A 14959-nucleotide genomic window follows, 5' to 3' on the forward strand; every position below is an offset into this window, starting at 1 on the left:
ATTGAACAGGAATCAAACAGACAAAATATTAACAGACCTGTCTCCTACAGTACAAAATAAACTCAGATAAACTGTATAGCTCTGATTTCAAAATAAGACAATATGAAGATTTCTTAAAATCCTTATCGCAAGTGATCATTCTAATAGTTTTTGGTAGAGCATTTTACATAGATATTGCCATACATTCAACAGTTCTCTCCCTCTAAGTATTGTCCTATGAATAGGTACATTATAAGGAAACATTCTTCTGGTGTTATTAACATTTTGTAATCCTCAAAGTAATGACTTCTTTTTTAAAAAAAAAGTAAGAGCCTATATACATATAATCTATAAACAGTGAGTATATAATTTTTTTCAAAATTTCCTCTACATGATTCTCTATAACTCAAACGTAACATAGTACGTAATGCCCTTTTTTGAACAACGAAATATATTTTCCACATTTGAAGAACTACCCCAAAAAATTATTCCATATGAAAGTATGGAATGAAAATTTGCAAAATAGACAAGCTTGAGCACATCGAAATTCACTTGACCTCTTAACATAAATAATGTGTAAGCAGAGCTTAATTTGCTCTTAAGTTGTTCGGTATGAGTTCCCCACTTTAATTGACTGTCAAGAACTATACCCAAAAATTTCACATTATCTTCAACCACAACACAGCTATCAAGAATATCCACAGTTTCAGGATAGTCTAATTTGGAATTATCACTATGAAAAATCATACATTTAGTCTTCTCAATGTTTAGGACAAGATTATAATTACATAACCAAGTTTTTATCGAGTTAACCACAATATTGCAAACATCAACAGCGTATGGAATACATGACGATCGGGTCAAAATATTTGTATCATCTGCAAATAATCTCATAGAGGTAGTGTCCCGGGACGGCATTGTAGACTTAACCGAAAGAGAAATGATTCAATGCTTTTAGTCAAAACGGTTGGTGATTTTACTTCAGTCCGAGATGAAGAGATGATGAGTATACTCCTCATCATCCCCTCAATTAGAGATTCACATTCACTTTTGATCGCCTTAGGTAGAGAATTAACATAAATTATGAACAATAGAGGACCAACAATACTACCCTGAGGGAGTCCTGAAATTGTTTCAATTTCATCCATCACCATCAGCCTCCAGAATTACCCGTTGTTTTCTGGATTTCAAATAGCTCTCCATGAGTTTGAGTTGACTATCTCTGATACCACAATTATCAAGTACTTCCATGTTGACATTTAGAAATAACATTGAATTTACGAAAAAAATTGGACGTTCTATTACTTAATATCTTTTCAGAAACTTTAGAAAAAGAACAGAGGATGGTTATGGGCCTATAGTTGTTAAGATCATTTTTGCTACCTTTTTTATATAGGGGTTTGACTATTAGTAATCTTCAGATTATCCGGAAAAATACCCTCCGTGAAAGAACGATTGATTATAAAAGTTAATGGTTCAATGATATAGTCTATCGATGCTTTTATCACTTTCATTGGTATCTCATCATGGCCCCATGATGTATTGGTTTTCAAAGATTTCACAACTTGTACAACTTCGTCCTGCGTAATATCAAACATGAAAAAAGAATTATCAAGTTTGCTCTGAGAATTAGCGATAATAAATCTGGTTAAACCTTCAGTTAATTTAACTGGAATATTTGCAAAAAATGTATTGAACCGATTTGCCAGAGCTGAGTGATCGCTTTGACCAAGAGATACCTCGTTATGTCCTTAATTCTGGGTTAGAGAATAGATAATCCTCCACGAAGCTTTGGATTTATTTTCAGAATTCACAATAATCTCGTTGAAATATTCTCTCTTCGTTGTGGTCAAAAGAGATCATATCTCCTTTTAGTGGACCTATAGACATCCCTGAATTCTGGTTTACAGAATGATATAACATAAAGTTTGTCTGGGGTATCTTTCAGTTTTTTAATTTCGGGAGTTTGTCTAAAAACACCAGGAGAAACCAGTCGAATAGCAACTTTAGGAAAACACAACTCAAAAATTTCCCAAAAACGTTGGTGGAAAACATTCCAAAGTTGAGTAGGATCAAGTTTGCTTTATTTCCGAAACCGTGAGGTTTTCTTATTGAAACATATCTGATATACAGAGTCCCAAAATGTTCCATACACCCCATATCTCGGCTCTCAGACAAGGTAGAAATTTTAAACAAAAAATATTTTGAATAGAATCAGGAACTCTACCAGAATGCTTCGTTAAAATTTGGTTCCTAATAAACACCCCTGGTAAAACTATTGTTTTTGATGAAGCGTGAAGTTAGGGAAAATGCTTGAAATTTTTTTTGACCATTAGTATTGGGCCCAACTTGTTGCGTTCGAATGAGTTCCATGTCATTATGATTAGTAATTTTTGAGTTATTCACGATTTTCTTCATTTCACACATCAAGCCATCTATGAAAACCAATTGGCTCCTTTGGACACCATTGAGAGAGACATCTACAAATCGAGCAGAATTTTGTCGTAAATCAGATGTGTCAACATTGAGGCAGTTTTCATTCAATAGAAGGAAAGCCGACAAGTGTCATTGTCATTGGAAAGTTCGCAGGTGGTCATCTGAAGATACTCAAATACGCCATTATTCCTATCGATTCTAGAGATTTGAATATGAAAGAAGGAAATCCGGCATACACAAAATCAATTTGTTTCATTATTTTTTATACACCTGTAGTCAATCATAATTAATAATAATGATAAAATGTATTTAAGGCTATCGACCTGAGTCCTTCAGCCAAATCAGTCATAATAAAAGCAGAATTGAATAAAATTGTAATTACATTTCACTTGAAAAAAAAAGTATTGAATTATTGATATACAGGTTGAGTCAAATCGAAATACTCATAGGGTTTATACTATGCACATGGATTCACCACTATGGATTATCAGATGTTTTTGGAGGAATGATCTTAATTTTATGCTGAAAATTTGTATGGTGAGATTCTCGACAATGAGCCTTCTCCCTCGAATATTTTTAGACCTCTGCAACTTCAGTAGTGTGCCGTATTTTGAGTTGAAACTTCAAAATTTATGAGTAATTGAAATTCTTATGAGAAACATGTTGACAACTGGAATTCACAATTTTTGAATAATTCTACATAGGGAATTTCTTACAAAAAAATCAACGAAGATCAAGAAAATCAGCAAATCCATCAAAACTGAAAATTTTCAAATTAAAACATTTCTGTTTTCATTATAGTCGATTTCCTACCTGGAAAAAAAATTAAAGTTGAATCATCAAGGAAAACTTCTGAAATAAGGGAAAAGAGCACTTTCGAACTGCTTGATTAGTCTGTGGCTAAATGGTTTTTCAGTTATTTGTCTATTTTTCACTGAATTCCAATTTGGACCACATCAAATTTATTACAATTGAAGCAACTTTCGAAATGTAACCCTCAATGAATAAAATGATTATCTCATCGTTTTTTTTTAATCATGTATACCTTTTTTCACGACACTGCTGTTGTTTTTTTTCATAACAATATACCTGTCGTGGAATGCAATCGTTTACCTAACATAAAAAAAAACGTTGTGGGTCTCTCAACTTTCCACAATTTCTTCGCCAGAAAACAGAATTTTGGCTATTTATACTTGGGTAATTTTTCATTTCCTTCATGTCAATGAAACCTCCTATATAGCAAAATTCATTAAAGCGATCAAGTTATCTGAAGAGAGCAGAAAAACAAGTATTTCATAATTGTGCATTGCCTTCTAATCGTCGTTCGTGAAGCTGATAAGGTGAAAGTAGTTCGATTATTTTACTAGCAAATTATTTTCATTAAGTATCTGTATATGATGTATTTCCTACATTCACAATAATTCTTTCAAATTTGATACAAACCGCCAAGTTTCGCATTTTACTTAATCAGACAATATTTTTTTCTATTCTTGATCAGGCTCAAGTCATGATATGTTTAGGTCATTGTTTTGTCCAATTAACAAGAACACGTAAGACATCCTCAAGTGAGAATTATAGGGAGGGCTTAGAAAGCAAGAACAGTTCACCGATAATTCTACAATAATATTGCAAGCCAACCCGGCTCCTAATGGGAATCTGATAATCATGGAATCGTAAAGGATAGATGTATTTGGTAAATGATGGACAGACAAAATTATTTAGCTAAGTTCAGGAATTGCAGCAGTTGAAACGTTTTTGAGTTGAACCTTGATGGGTTGAAAGAATGTTTAAAATCTTTCTCATGTAGTCAGAAACCGATCAAAAAAACTGCTTGTATTAATGAATGAAAAACTCTAGTGATAGTAAAGCAAGACTGCTTACCACCAAGTCTTGCTGCCGAAGGTTCGCGAGAGAAAATGTTTCTTTTGCCATCCCCAGCTGAAATACGTGGTCTGTATCGTCATGAAATACGCCCTGACCCTAAAAAGATTGAGGCTATTCTAAATGTTCCTGTTCAAACTAGAATCTCTGCCCTCCATTAGTTTCTGGGTACCGCTGCTTGGTACAGAAGATTTATACCAAACCTTTCCGAGTCTTGTGAGCCACTTGCTCTATTTAGAAAACTGTGATCTTGCCTTCAAGAGTAAGGAGAAGCTTATGTCTGCTCCTATCCTGACATGTCCGGACTTCGAACGATAGTTCATTGTCCAGGCAGTATCACTTTCCGCACTTGATAGGAAAATAACTATTTTCATACGATCCAAGCATCAGAGTTAGACGAGTTCAGTATCAGGATTATTAATTGGTCTGGATATGGATTTTTACAAGCGCGAAAATTCTCGTGACTTTACTTCATCTAAAGGAATTCCTGATTTTTCACGACATTCAAACTACGGATCAGAAGTACATGCAGTTACATTCGTTTTCAACAAGAAATACTGAGGGCATTTCGACCATAAAGAGTGAAGGAATAACAGACGACACTAACAAATAAATTCATGGAGAGAATTTTCAAACTAGAAACAGCAATAAATGATTTTCACTCCAATGAGTTTTTTATACAGGTTTTGCTAACAAAATATTATCTGCAGGAGGGTAAAGGCCAGAACTCATTCAAATGAGAATGATATACAATTGATATAGCAGTAAGATAATTAATCACTGCCATGAAATCGTAGGATCAGAAATATGAAGGAAAAAAACAGTCAGTTTCCTCAATGAGCGACAATGACATTGTCAAACATACACTGCACGGTGAACAATGTAGGTGGACAGCGACACACTCACTCTGTCATCGTCGTACCGGTTCGGTTTGACAATGAAGAAACATCATCTTCGGCTAGCTAGAGCAACAATAAAGTTTCGAAACGTCGCTCATTGAGGAAATTGTAGGTTGGTTTTTTCCTACATATTCCTAATCCTCCGATTGATTTCAAGGCACTGATTATATACAATCAAATATTTATAAAAAAATCGTTATTTTTTTGTGGAGGCTTGAATGTGAGAATGGGCGTTTCCACCAAACTTTCATGCACCAAATTCAATCAAAATACTTCTGTTTTCAGCCAGAACAGGCCCGGATCTACGAGTTTTTCTGACCGGGGCAAAAATTCATGATGGCGCCCCCCCCCTCTAAGGTTCTTAGGAACATATAATTGCATATTCGTCATCGCGATTTAAACCCGAGTTATTTTTTTCACTAATTCGAGGTCGTTGATTACGAATATGCAATTAGATTTTTCCTAAAATCTAACACTCTTATTTTTTTCCCATTGTTCCATTAAAAGTTATTTTTTTCCAAAGTACTCATCTAAGGAAAAATCTAATTGCTTATTCGTAATCTTCGGCCACGAATTAGTAGAAACAATGACTCGGGTTGAAATCGTTCGAAAAATAAAAAGTTTGTTTTCATAAGAATGTCGTTTGCAACCCTCGCTCACCTATCGTTTTACACGCGCTTCAAAAACGAAATTATTCCGAACGAAAATGAATTTTTTCAGCCACATATATCGACCTGGGTCATTTTACTCATTTATTCGAGGTCATAGATCACGAATATGCAATTTTATTTTTTGTAGGATCAGTATTTTGAGAAATAAATCAGAAGAAATTGGCCAACATTGAGGAGGTGTAGCAGCCAGACGAAAAGCACTAGTCATATGCTGATTCTTTTGTGATAGATTGGTTCTTCGCGAATAGAAAAAAACCACACTTTATTCATCTACCGCTAACAGTTTAGATTGTATAAGTTTTTCCGCGAAGGTCCAAAATTTCCGATTTTCCATCGACCATAACTTGAAAACTTCATTTTAAAAAAATATCTGTTCGCATATTCGTGTTCTACGCCCTCGTATTAGTGTAAAGTACGAATTTTGTTTCGATCCGAGACAAAAATATTTTTCAAAAAATTCATACCTTATGGAAAATTTTCGATCTCTGCGATTTCCACCAATATTGATTTATTTACTAAATCGAGGGCGTTGATTGCGAATATGCGAACAGAATTTCGCTGAAAAGATTAGGCTTTGAGTTATGGTCCATAAAAAATCGGAAATTTTGGCCCTTAGTTCCAGATGAAATGGGGATGAGTCGGTAATTCCCCAGGCAAAGAAATTACTGGCTCTATGCTTGCGACACATTGTAGACATATCCTATCTTTTAACCTTGTTCACCCAAGTGCGGCGGTCATTCCTAGATGACTGAATAATACATATAGATACAGTTAATTGATCCCTCATTGATTTTGAAGATTTTTGGCATAGTGATGGTTTATCATGTTTCAATTTTACAGTTTCGATTTTAGCATTAGGAAATTAATTTTTTCCAACAAACTAAAAGAAAAATTTCAACCTCTGGTTGATTTTGGCGCCCTCTTAAGCTGACGCCTGGGGCAAGCGCCCCGCTTGCCCCCCCCCTCCCCCCCTAGATCCGGGCCTGACCCAGAAATAAACTGAGTTGTGGGATCTACCGTTTGTTATCTGAGTCCCAGCGGAAGTGCTCATTCTCTTAGGGGTCTACGGAGAAATACATATTGTATCTGTTCGAAATTATGTATGGGGGTTTTTGATTTTACAACTTTTCATCTATAAGAAAAAGCGACAAGCTGACACCTCGGTTGTTTCTTCAGAGAAAATAATAATAGTACTTTCTTCTTTTATTTTCGAGTAATAAGCGAAAATTGAAAGAATGGCGGAATCTAAAATAAATCATATCTTGCTATTGACGCTGAAGGTCGATCACAGAAGCATTATATGTATAGGCCTTTTTTGCGTAAAATCCAGTGAAATATTTATATTCTTCCGAAAGATTCAATATATGGAAATATACCTAAACCGAAATAATTTTTTTCCAGAAAAATCTGCACCATTTTAAATTTTCCCGTTATTATAAAACTCGTTGCTGTTTGGACCTAAAATAAACAGAATGTTATGAGAAGATCAATTGGACAAATCAATCAAAACACAAGGTTTTCGAATTAAAACCTATACTTTCTATATTTTCATTCGATTCTATGAAGAAGAAGATGGTAAGTTACCGAAATAAACCCTTTATCTAAAATGAGAAAAATGGTCATTATCCGAAATCCTAACGTGGAAATTTTCAGCACCAAATTTTGTTCTCCATAAGCGGTGATTTTACCATAGATTAAATAGATGGATCACAAGCTATTTTCCAGACTGTTCATTTTTCAAATTATTCCCACTCCAAAAAACCACCAATGAAATGAATTTTCGCTTGTTTTCCCCTCCAGATCGCTTCTAAAATTTCTAAGACGGCGTGTGTATTTGTAATTGTCAAAATATTATTTCAATCATTCACGTCGTAATATTTTGGAAAATAAGCAGCGATGTGCCGTAAAAACGTGTGTTTGAAATAAAAGTGCAATTTATACACGAAAGAGGAAAGCGATTTATTTATTCTGGTAAGTTTTTGATATTTTATTCTTGTTTGAGTTCACGACTTTATGAAATCAGGGGAGGGAGTTAGGGCACGCCAGGGTCGAATTAAGTTTGAATCCCATCTAATGATGGGATTGAAATGTTGAGTTTATACAATCAAATAATTGATTTCAATTTTAGATTTCCCAGAAATGAAACCAGACGACGGCAGTGGAGAGTTGCACTGGGTCTTTGAAAACAATTTACACTCTTGTAATTTATACTCCAGACTTTAGTATAATGAGAGTAATCGACTTTTACCGTAAATTTGAAAAAAGATGCCATCCCGAGTGAGGTAAGATAGGTAGTTTACCACTTATTTAACTCGCTTTATTGTCTGATTATCACTGTCTTTGGAATTTTGCAAGTGATTTCTGACTACTTCTGAACTTGAAATTTATAGTAGATTTTTTCTTATTATATCATGCTTTTTAGTATAAACATTCTTCCTGGTTTCGAGATGAACAGTAGAACGAGCCAAACCTGTTATCAGTACTGGAGTTTTTGAGGAAAATGGAAGAATGGATGGGAACAATATCAAGAAACACGAATGCCAGTTCAGGATTTGCAGAAATGAAAGCTTCTTGTAGTTCAAGGATAAAACAAGTGAGGTACATACCTACCCAGGGAGGTATACAAAATTCCTTATAAATTGCTATGGCAGATAGAACTCGTCTTAGGAATGAAAATCCATAAAAATGAGCTGAGGTCATGTTTGGAACTTTTTGTGAAAATCAAAAAAGTTTCCTTTATTTCTAAAATGTATTTCAATGTAAAAATTATGCTACTACTGTAATTATGATTATAATATATAATGACTATTCAATTAGAGCTCGGATATTCCCATTATTTTTATGATTTATTAAATGAAAATGTCTGTTATCAGGATACCTCATATTTCGAAGTAAAACTTCAGTTGAAAAATTGTTGCAGGAGACAAGCGGAGAACAGAAATTAAAAAACAGCTAATGGACGTCAAAAAACCGATTTAAGATTACGAGTGAGTCGTCAGTACTTCAAGAAAAAAGTTGCTGAACTACAAGCAGTTCCTAATTCATTGGAAAGAAAAATTCGAGATGAAAGCTTGGAAAGCTTTGCTTAAAAGTTACATTATTATTTAGTTAGAGCTCACAGTTTCGTAAAATAACTCTTGATTATTATGCACTTCAACACCAAAAAGCACTTTCGAGGTGGTATAAAAATTTGAAGGGGGAAGCAGGTTGTTGAACTAGGTATTTGAGTTGCTGAAAAACACTGCTCTTTAGTTTATATGCAATATAACTTAATTCAATTTAAAACTGCCCGTAAAAAAAAATATTGATGCTTCATCTTGAATTGAGGGATTCTTTTATGAGTTACTGTATACAATAAGAAATAATTTCCTATTTAACAATCATTGGTTCATGTTTACAGTATTACATTACTGTTTCATTCCGCAAAATCTGTACAGAAGACTTGAGGATTTCTTGAATGAACAAACTCTTTTAGATTCTCATTATACAAATTCCATAAACTTCAGCTGCTTCCACTTCTATTGGTTTGAGAATTAACCATTCTAAAGGGAATTTTTTTCATGAAAGTAATTTTTGGTTTTCAGTTTATGCTTAGTGAATAAAATTTCAAATAATCTGTATGTAGGTTTGGGTCATATTGACTTTTTGTGTATGATAACATTTTATTCAAAATAAATTTTTTTACATAAGTTGTTTTGGTATTACATATCAGTTCTACATCCCTTTGATTAGTTGTCATAAGAAAAATACTCGAAATCTTTGCATTGAAACATATTTCCATTCGATATAAAATTATTGCCGACTACCTGAAATATTCACAGTGTGACTAGTTCTGAATCCGCCCCTGTCCAGTTCCCCCAACCAAGATATCCAAATTCATATTTATGGCAGTATTTTGTGAACGCGTTTTTGTCGAGATGCTCTATCTCCTGTTTTATTAATCTATGGATTTTACCCTACGTGAAATTTTTATAAGCACTCCCGGTAGGACACCCTGTATAGATCGAAAGAATGCTGAAGGAGTCGGATTTTTTTTTGGAAACTCTGTCTTATCCTCAAAACCAATTTGTTGACAATCTATGGGGCCTCATAAAATTATGACCGTGTAATAATTTCGCTTTCTATTGAAACAAAAATAGGTAACATCATTACATGCATATGATATACGAAATAATAAGGAATTTACGCACCACTCAATTCACACAATATTGATCACATTCAACTTGGAACGTTAATCGATAAATCACGAAACCACTGGAGCACTAATATCTCGCGATCAATCGAAGAAATCGGTTCTTGTTGGTTTATATCTTTCACGTGAAAGCGCGTTTAGGATAATGAACAGTATTGAAATGGATCATTTTCATATATTTGTAATTTCACCTCGTCTCGTCCAGCTCCCTTCTCCTCCTCTTTGTAAAACATTCTATTTTGAAATTATTGCAGAATTGGAACCTGTTTTTTTTTTCATGTCAGTCAAGTGATGTGTGTATAAAACTGGTATGAACGATCCTCTAATGCAAAGGAGTTTCGTTACTGACCTCGTCAGAATTAATCCGTATGATTTAATTCAGTGCTTGATGGTTTTCAGATAAGAAGTGAAAGAGAAATGCCTCGAATTATTCAACATTTCAATATCTAGCGTAGAAGGCTGAAACTGAACCAATGCTAAATTTTATGTTTCTATATATGTATATCTGAACAAAAAAGGATGAATCCTATTATACGAAAAAACAATTATTTGAACGTAGTGAATAGAAGGCAAAGTCTGAAAAACTGCAGTCCCTGGCTAGTTTATTAGACGCACTGTGGATTTTTTTATATTTACTGGTATTGCCCGAGGAAAAAGCAGAATATTTGAATTTCATTTCCACAGAATGTCAGTTTTATCTACGACTCTCATTGAATTGTTCTATTTGGCATTTATTTTTGATGTTGTAGTATTAGTACTAAAGTATGAATCAGTACTATGTCTTCCAGTGGACGTCTTGCATTCTGCAGGTTCGGACGTTATTTCGATAATCCACATATGAAATCATCATCCTCGAATGCAGCAAACCGAACAATTCTACATTGATAGTATGAAGCTCTCTTAGCTACACAGGGTGACTCAGCAAAATATTAGAATTTCATATTTAATCATCAATAAATCAATATTTTTTATTGAATATGATATATTATATGTGAAAACCATTTACAGATGAAGTATATATAACATATACATTCCATTTTGATAATTCAATATTCAAAAACCAATAACCTAATAACAAATTTCAAAGCGTGTTCAATTGAGATTTTGCATGGAATCAATGCGTCTGATAATATGGCCAGGGACTGTATTATCATCTAGCTTCCCTACTTGGCTTCACATGAGTGGCGTAACTAATGAAAAAAAAAATTGATGTCATTCTTGATTTCTTCTTCACGGAATTTTTTTTTCCTTGTCTCTCAATTCCGCGAAACCTGGACATAGATCTCCTCGCAATTGTCAAAAAACTCATGAAATATACTCTATGATTGCTCTATTTGTCAGAGGAAAAATGAAAGACACCTGACCCCGAAAATACTGAACACAACTAATAAAGTATCATCCGATTTGATGCAGTCGTTCGAACGTGATGCTCTTACATAATATCAATAGAGTTCCTTTTATTTATTTAAATTAAGGCAAAATTCAATTTGAACAAGTACTGAACGAGAATAAATTCGCAATCACAAAAACCCTTATTTCTTTTGAACTAATGGAAATAATCAAACATGCTGATCATAAAGAACTTTGTAATGAACGTCAGAAACAAGTGGAACATTTACTTCATAAATTCAGTTTGATTCTGCCGCGAAATGTCAAGCGAAGGGGAGGAAACACGAGAATTTATAATAAAACTTTTTCACACTAATCAAAATTGGAGCTTCAAAAAATCGAAAGAGGCTCGCGTTCGTCCAGAAATGGTTTCAAGAGTTAAACGCTTTAAGAAGACCTTACAATCGACCGCAAGGAAAAAGGGGTTTCGTAGCCCGAAAAGAGTGAAGAAAGCCATCACTCTCTATCAGAAGAATCCTAACCTCTACGGACTGAAAGTGGCCCAAATTGTGGGTCAACCGTTCAGAAAATCAAGTCGAGTAGTGGGCTAAGAACATACAAAGTACAGAATATGTCAGACAGAAACGCTGTGGAAAATCAAGAAGCAAAATCAAGAGCAAAATCAAGAGCAAAAAAATTAAGAAAAGATTTCTCACAAAATGTTTCCTGTTGCGCGAAACCTACGTCTTGGCCGATTTCTCGCAGCTTCCTGGTCAGGAATTTTATACTGCAGACTCTCGTGCGAATGTTGACGAACAACTTCGCGTGAAGAAACAAGCTAAGTTTCCTGAAAAATTCCTGGTTTGGCAAGCAATTTGCATTTGTGTGAAATGGAGCAAATTTTTCGTTAGCCAAGGCTCTGTTGACTCAAAGATATACATCGAGAAATGATTGAAGAAGCGACATTTATCATTTTTACGTGAGCACCATAGATTGAGGTGGTGTATATAGGAAACTCCATATTAAATCTATTATACCAATATCGATAACACGCGTTCTAGACTACGACAAAAAGTTAAGCCAAATCGTTGGAAGGAATCCACTTGTACGCATGCGCGAATTAGAAGTTCGAAAATGACAATCAAGATATTGGTTAGTTTGTTTTCATATTTGACGTTGAATGAATTCAAATGATGATTTATTTCAAATTCTTGTACACATTTTGAGAAGAATTTTATTCGACGCGAAAGTTAATGAATATTGAATTCATCGAGAATTTATCCGTTTTTTTCAACTTTCAGATAAATCAACGAAAAGAGATCAAACCAAATGAGTGCATCAAAACTATTCACTCAATATTATTATGATTTGTGAAATAATAAGTGCCGAATAGGAATGGTATTGTCTATTCTCAGTAAACTCAAGAGTGACATAATAACAATTTCGTTTAATATTACTGTTTCATACCAGTTTCAATATTGTGTTCAATGTAATATGTAGTTATATTTTATATATAAAAGTACAGAGTGCTCATTAAAAGAGCCATGCTTCAATAGAAGCAATACAATAATCAATTTGGCAATAAGAATATTGCCAGAAGATGAGAAACTTGTAGATACTAGTAACTACAGTTGAGCTTTATATATATAGATGTCGATTTAGATATTTCACTATTTCAGTGCTGAAAAAACAATCATATAAATTGAACTAGAATTATTACCTCAACTCCCAATTGAATTTCAAGGCAATAACAGACTTATCTAGATACAATGCAGACAATATACGATAGTGAACAACCTAGAAAGATGTATTCACAGTCCTACAATTTTGTTGATTCAACATCACTTTTGTTAGTCTCCGCACTCCGCAGGTTTTCTGTGGATTACACATTATATTTCACTTTTGTTATGAATCCGAGCGTCTAGTGTTGCAAAATGATGAAGTTTCAAGAATTTTGACTTCTAGTTATTAGAAATCAACGAAGAAATACAAATTATACTACGTAATGCAAACCTGAGTTTGAACCTGATTCATAGGTTAAGGTCGAAAATATTCGAATGGTTGTGAAGTAAAATTTCATTCCTGTCAATTCATAAAACCATGTATCAGAAAGAGACAGAATTAATCAGGTATTTTTATTCTTAATATTTCTGCACATGCGCATAAGTCGATTCCGGCCACGGGCTGGCTTCAATTTTCGAGGTCCCATAATCGATATAGAATATAATAGATATATGGGAAACTCTCACAATATTTTGAAACATACAGTGACTCTATCAAACACAGTGGCGACAATTGGAAATTTAGCAAGAATATGGCGGCTTAGAAGCACAGATTTTAATGCTATGATCTCTAATTCCGAATGCGGATTGGCTCACGTCACGTCACGTGACCAAATCCGCCATATTCTTGCTAAAACGATGAAAAACGAGACCACAATTGATGTCGCCACTGTCTCGATAGAGTATTGTATTGAAACCATAGATTGAGGTGGTGTAGATAGGAAACTCTCACAATATTTTAAAACATTGTTCACCGCGACCTCTGGTGGACTGGGGTGAAGCTTGAGTAGATTTGGTTTTGAAAAAAAAAAGCTGTGTGTTGTCAAATAAAAAAACGAGTATAATTTCTGTGTTTTCAGTCTATTCTCTATACATTGCAGGAAATTCGAGTTGTCCATGTGAACGCAACTACTTGACAATTTATTCGTATCAAATAATATTAACACCAATGTACTGGTATTTACTTCAGGTGAAATATCAGTAGTTTAGTATTTTTATGATACGAATAAATCACCGCAGTAGTATTTTTTCATTCGCATAAGTTTCAAAGTAAAAAACCGTTTAATGCAAAGGGAAAAAATAAGGATAATATGGCTTTCTTTATTGTATTATTTTATTGATTGCATGGATCAACAAGTAATAAAATATACTTTATAAAGGTTTATTTTTTCGTTTATACCAGGAGTCCAGTCTTAAATTTGAACCATTTTAGTAGGTATATGAAAGTTTTTCATGATAAGCTATTTCACAGTCGCCACAATCATAACTTCCACGTAGAGTTACGCCTTCTCCAGTACGGGAATGAAATTTTTTTTTCTAATCGAATATACGGAAATATAGTTTGATATTTTCCTTTTCCTGCTAGTATATGTGATACTGTTGTTCCTACAGACACCCTGTTGATATTCACTTGTTCCAATACCTTATTGATCAATAGTTAAAAATATTAAAATTGAGTCATTTCATAAGTGAGTAAAATTGGTAGTATCGTTCGTTACAACTTCAATGTATCGAATGTTAACAAGTCCATTTGAAAATGCATAATTCAACAGGTGAACATAAAACAGTTAACTAAAAATGTTCTTCATTACCTGAAGGGGATGAAAAAAGCTTGACAAATATAGGTACAGGAATAATAACTCACTGCCTAAACTAGGATATATTAAATATTTTCAAACATTCGAATTCAAAAAAATTAATCTTCAAAATTTCAAATGACAGAACACACTTCTCTCCTTGTCCTGTGAATGAAGTTGAAGGCATCTATGGTTGAAGGAAATCTACTTTTTT

General features: G+C 33.9%; 1 protein-coding gene across 1 annotated transcript in view; it reads right to left on the minus strand.

The window, feature by feature from the left end:
- The window catches only part of LOC123317101 (protein yellow), a 98965-nt gene extending 88741 nt beyond the window's left edge, over positions 1 to 10224 (minus strand). Inside the window, exon 1 of the mRNA XM_044903474.1 lies at positions 10057 to 10224. The gene's annotated coding sequence lies outside the window, so the exon portion shown is untranslated. The remainder of the gene's footprint in view (positions 1 to 10056) is intronic.
- Positions 10225 to 14959: the final 4735 nt, after the last annotated feature.

Source organism: Coccinella septempunctata, chromosome 7 (genome assembly GCF_907165205.1).
Source record: "Coccinella septempunctata chromosome 7, icCocSept1.1, whole genome shotgun sequence".
NCBI classification, from domain to species: Eukaryota; Metazoa; Arthropoda; class Insecta; order Coleoptera; family Coccinellidae; genus Coccinella; species Coccinella septempunctata.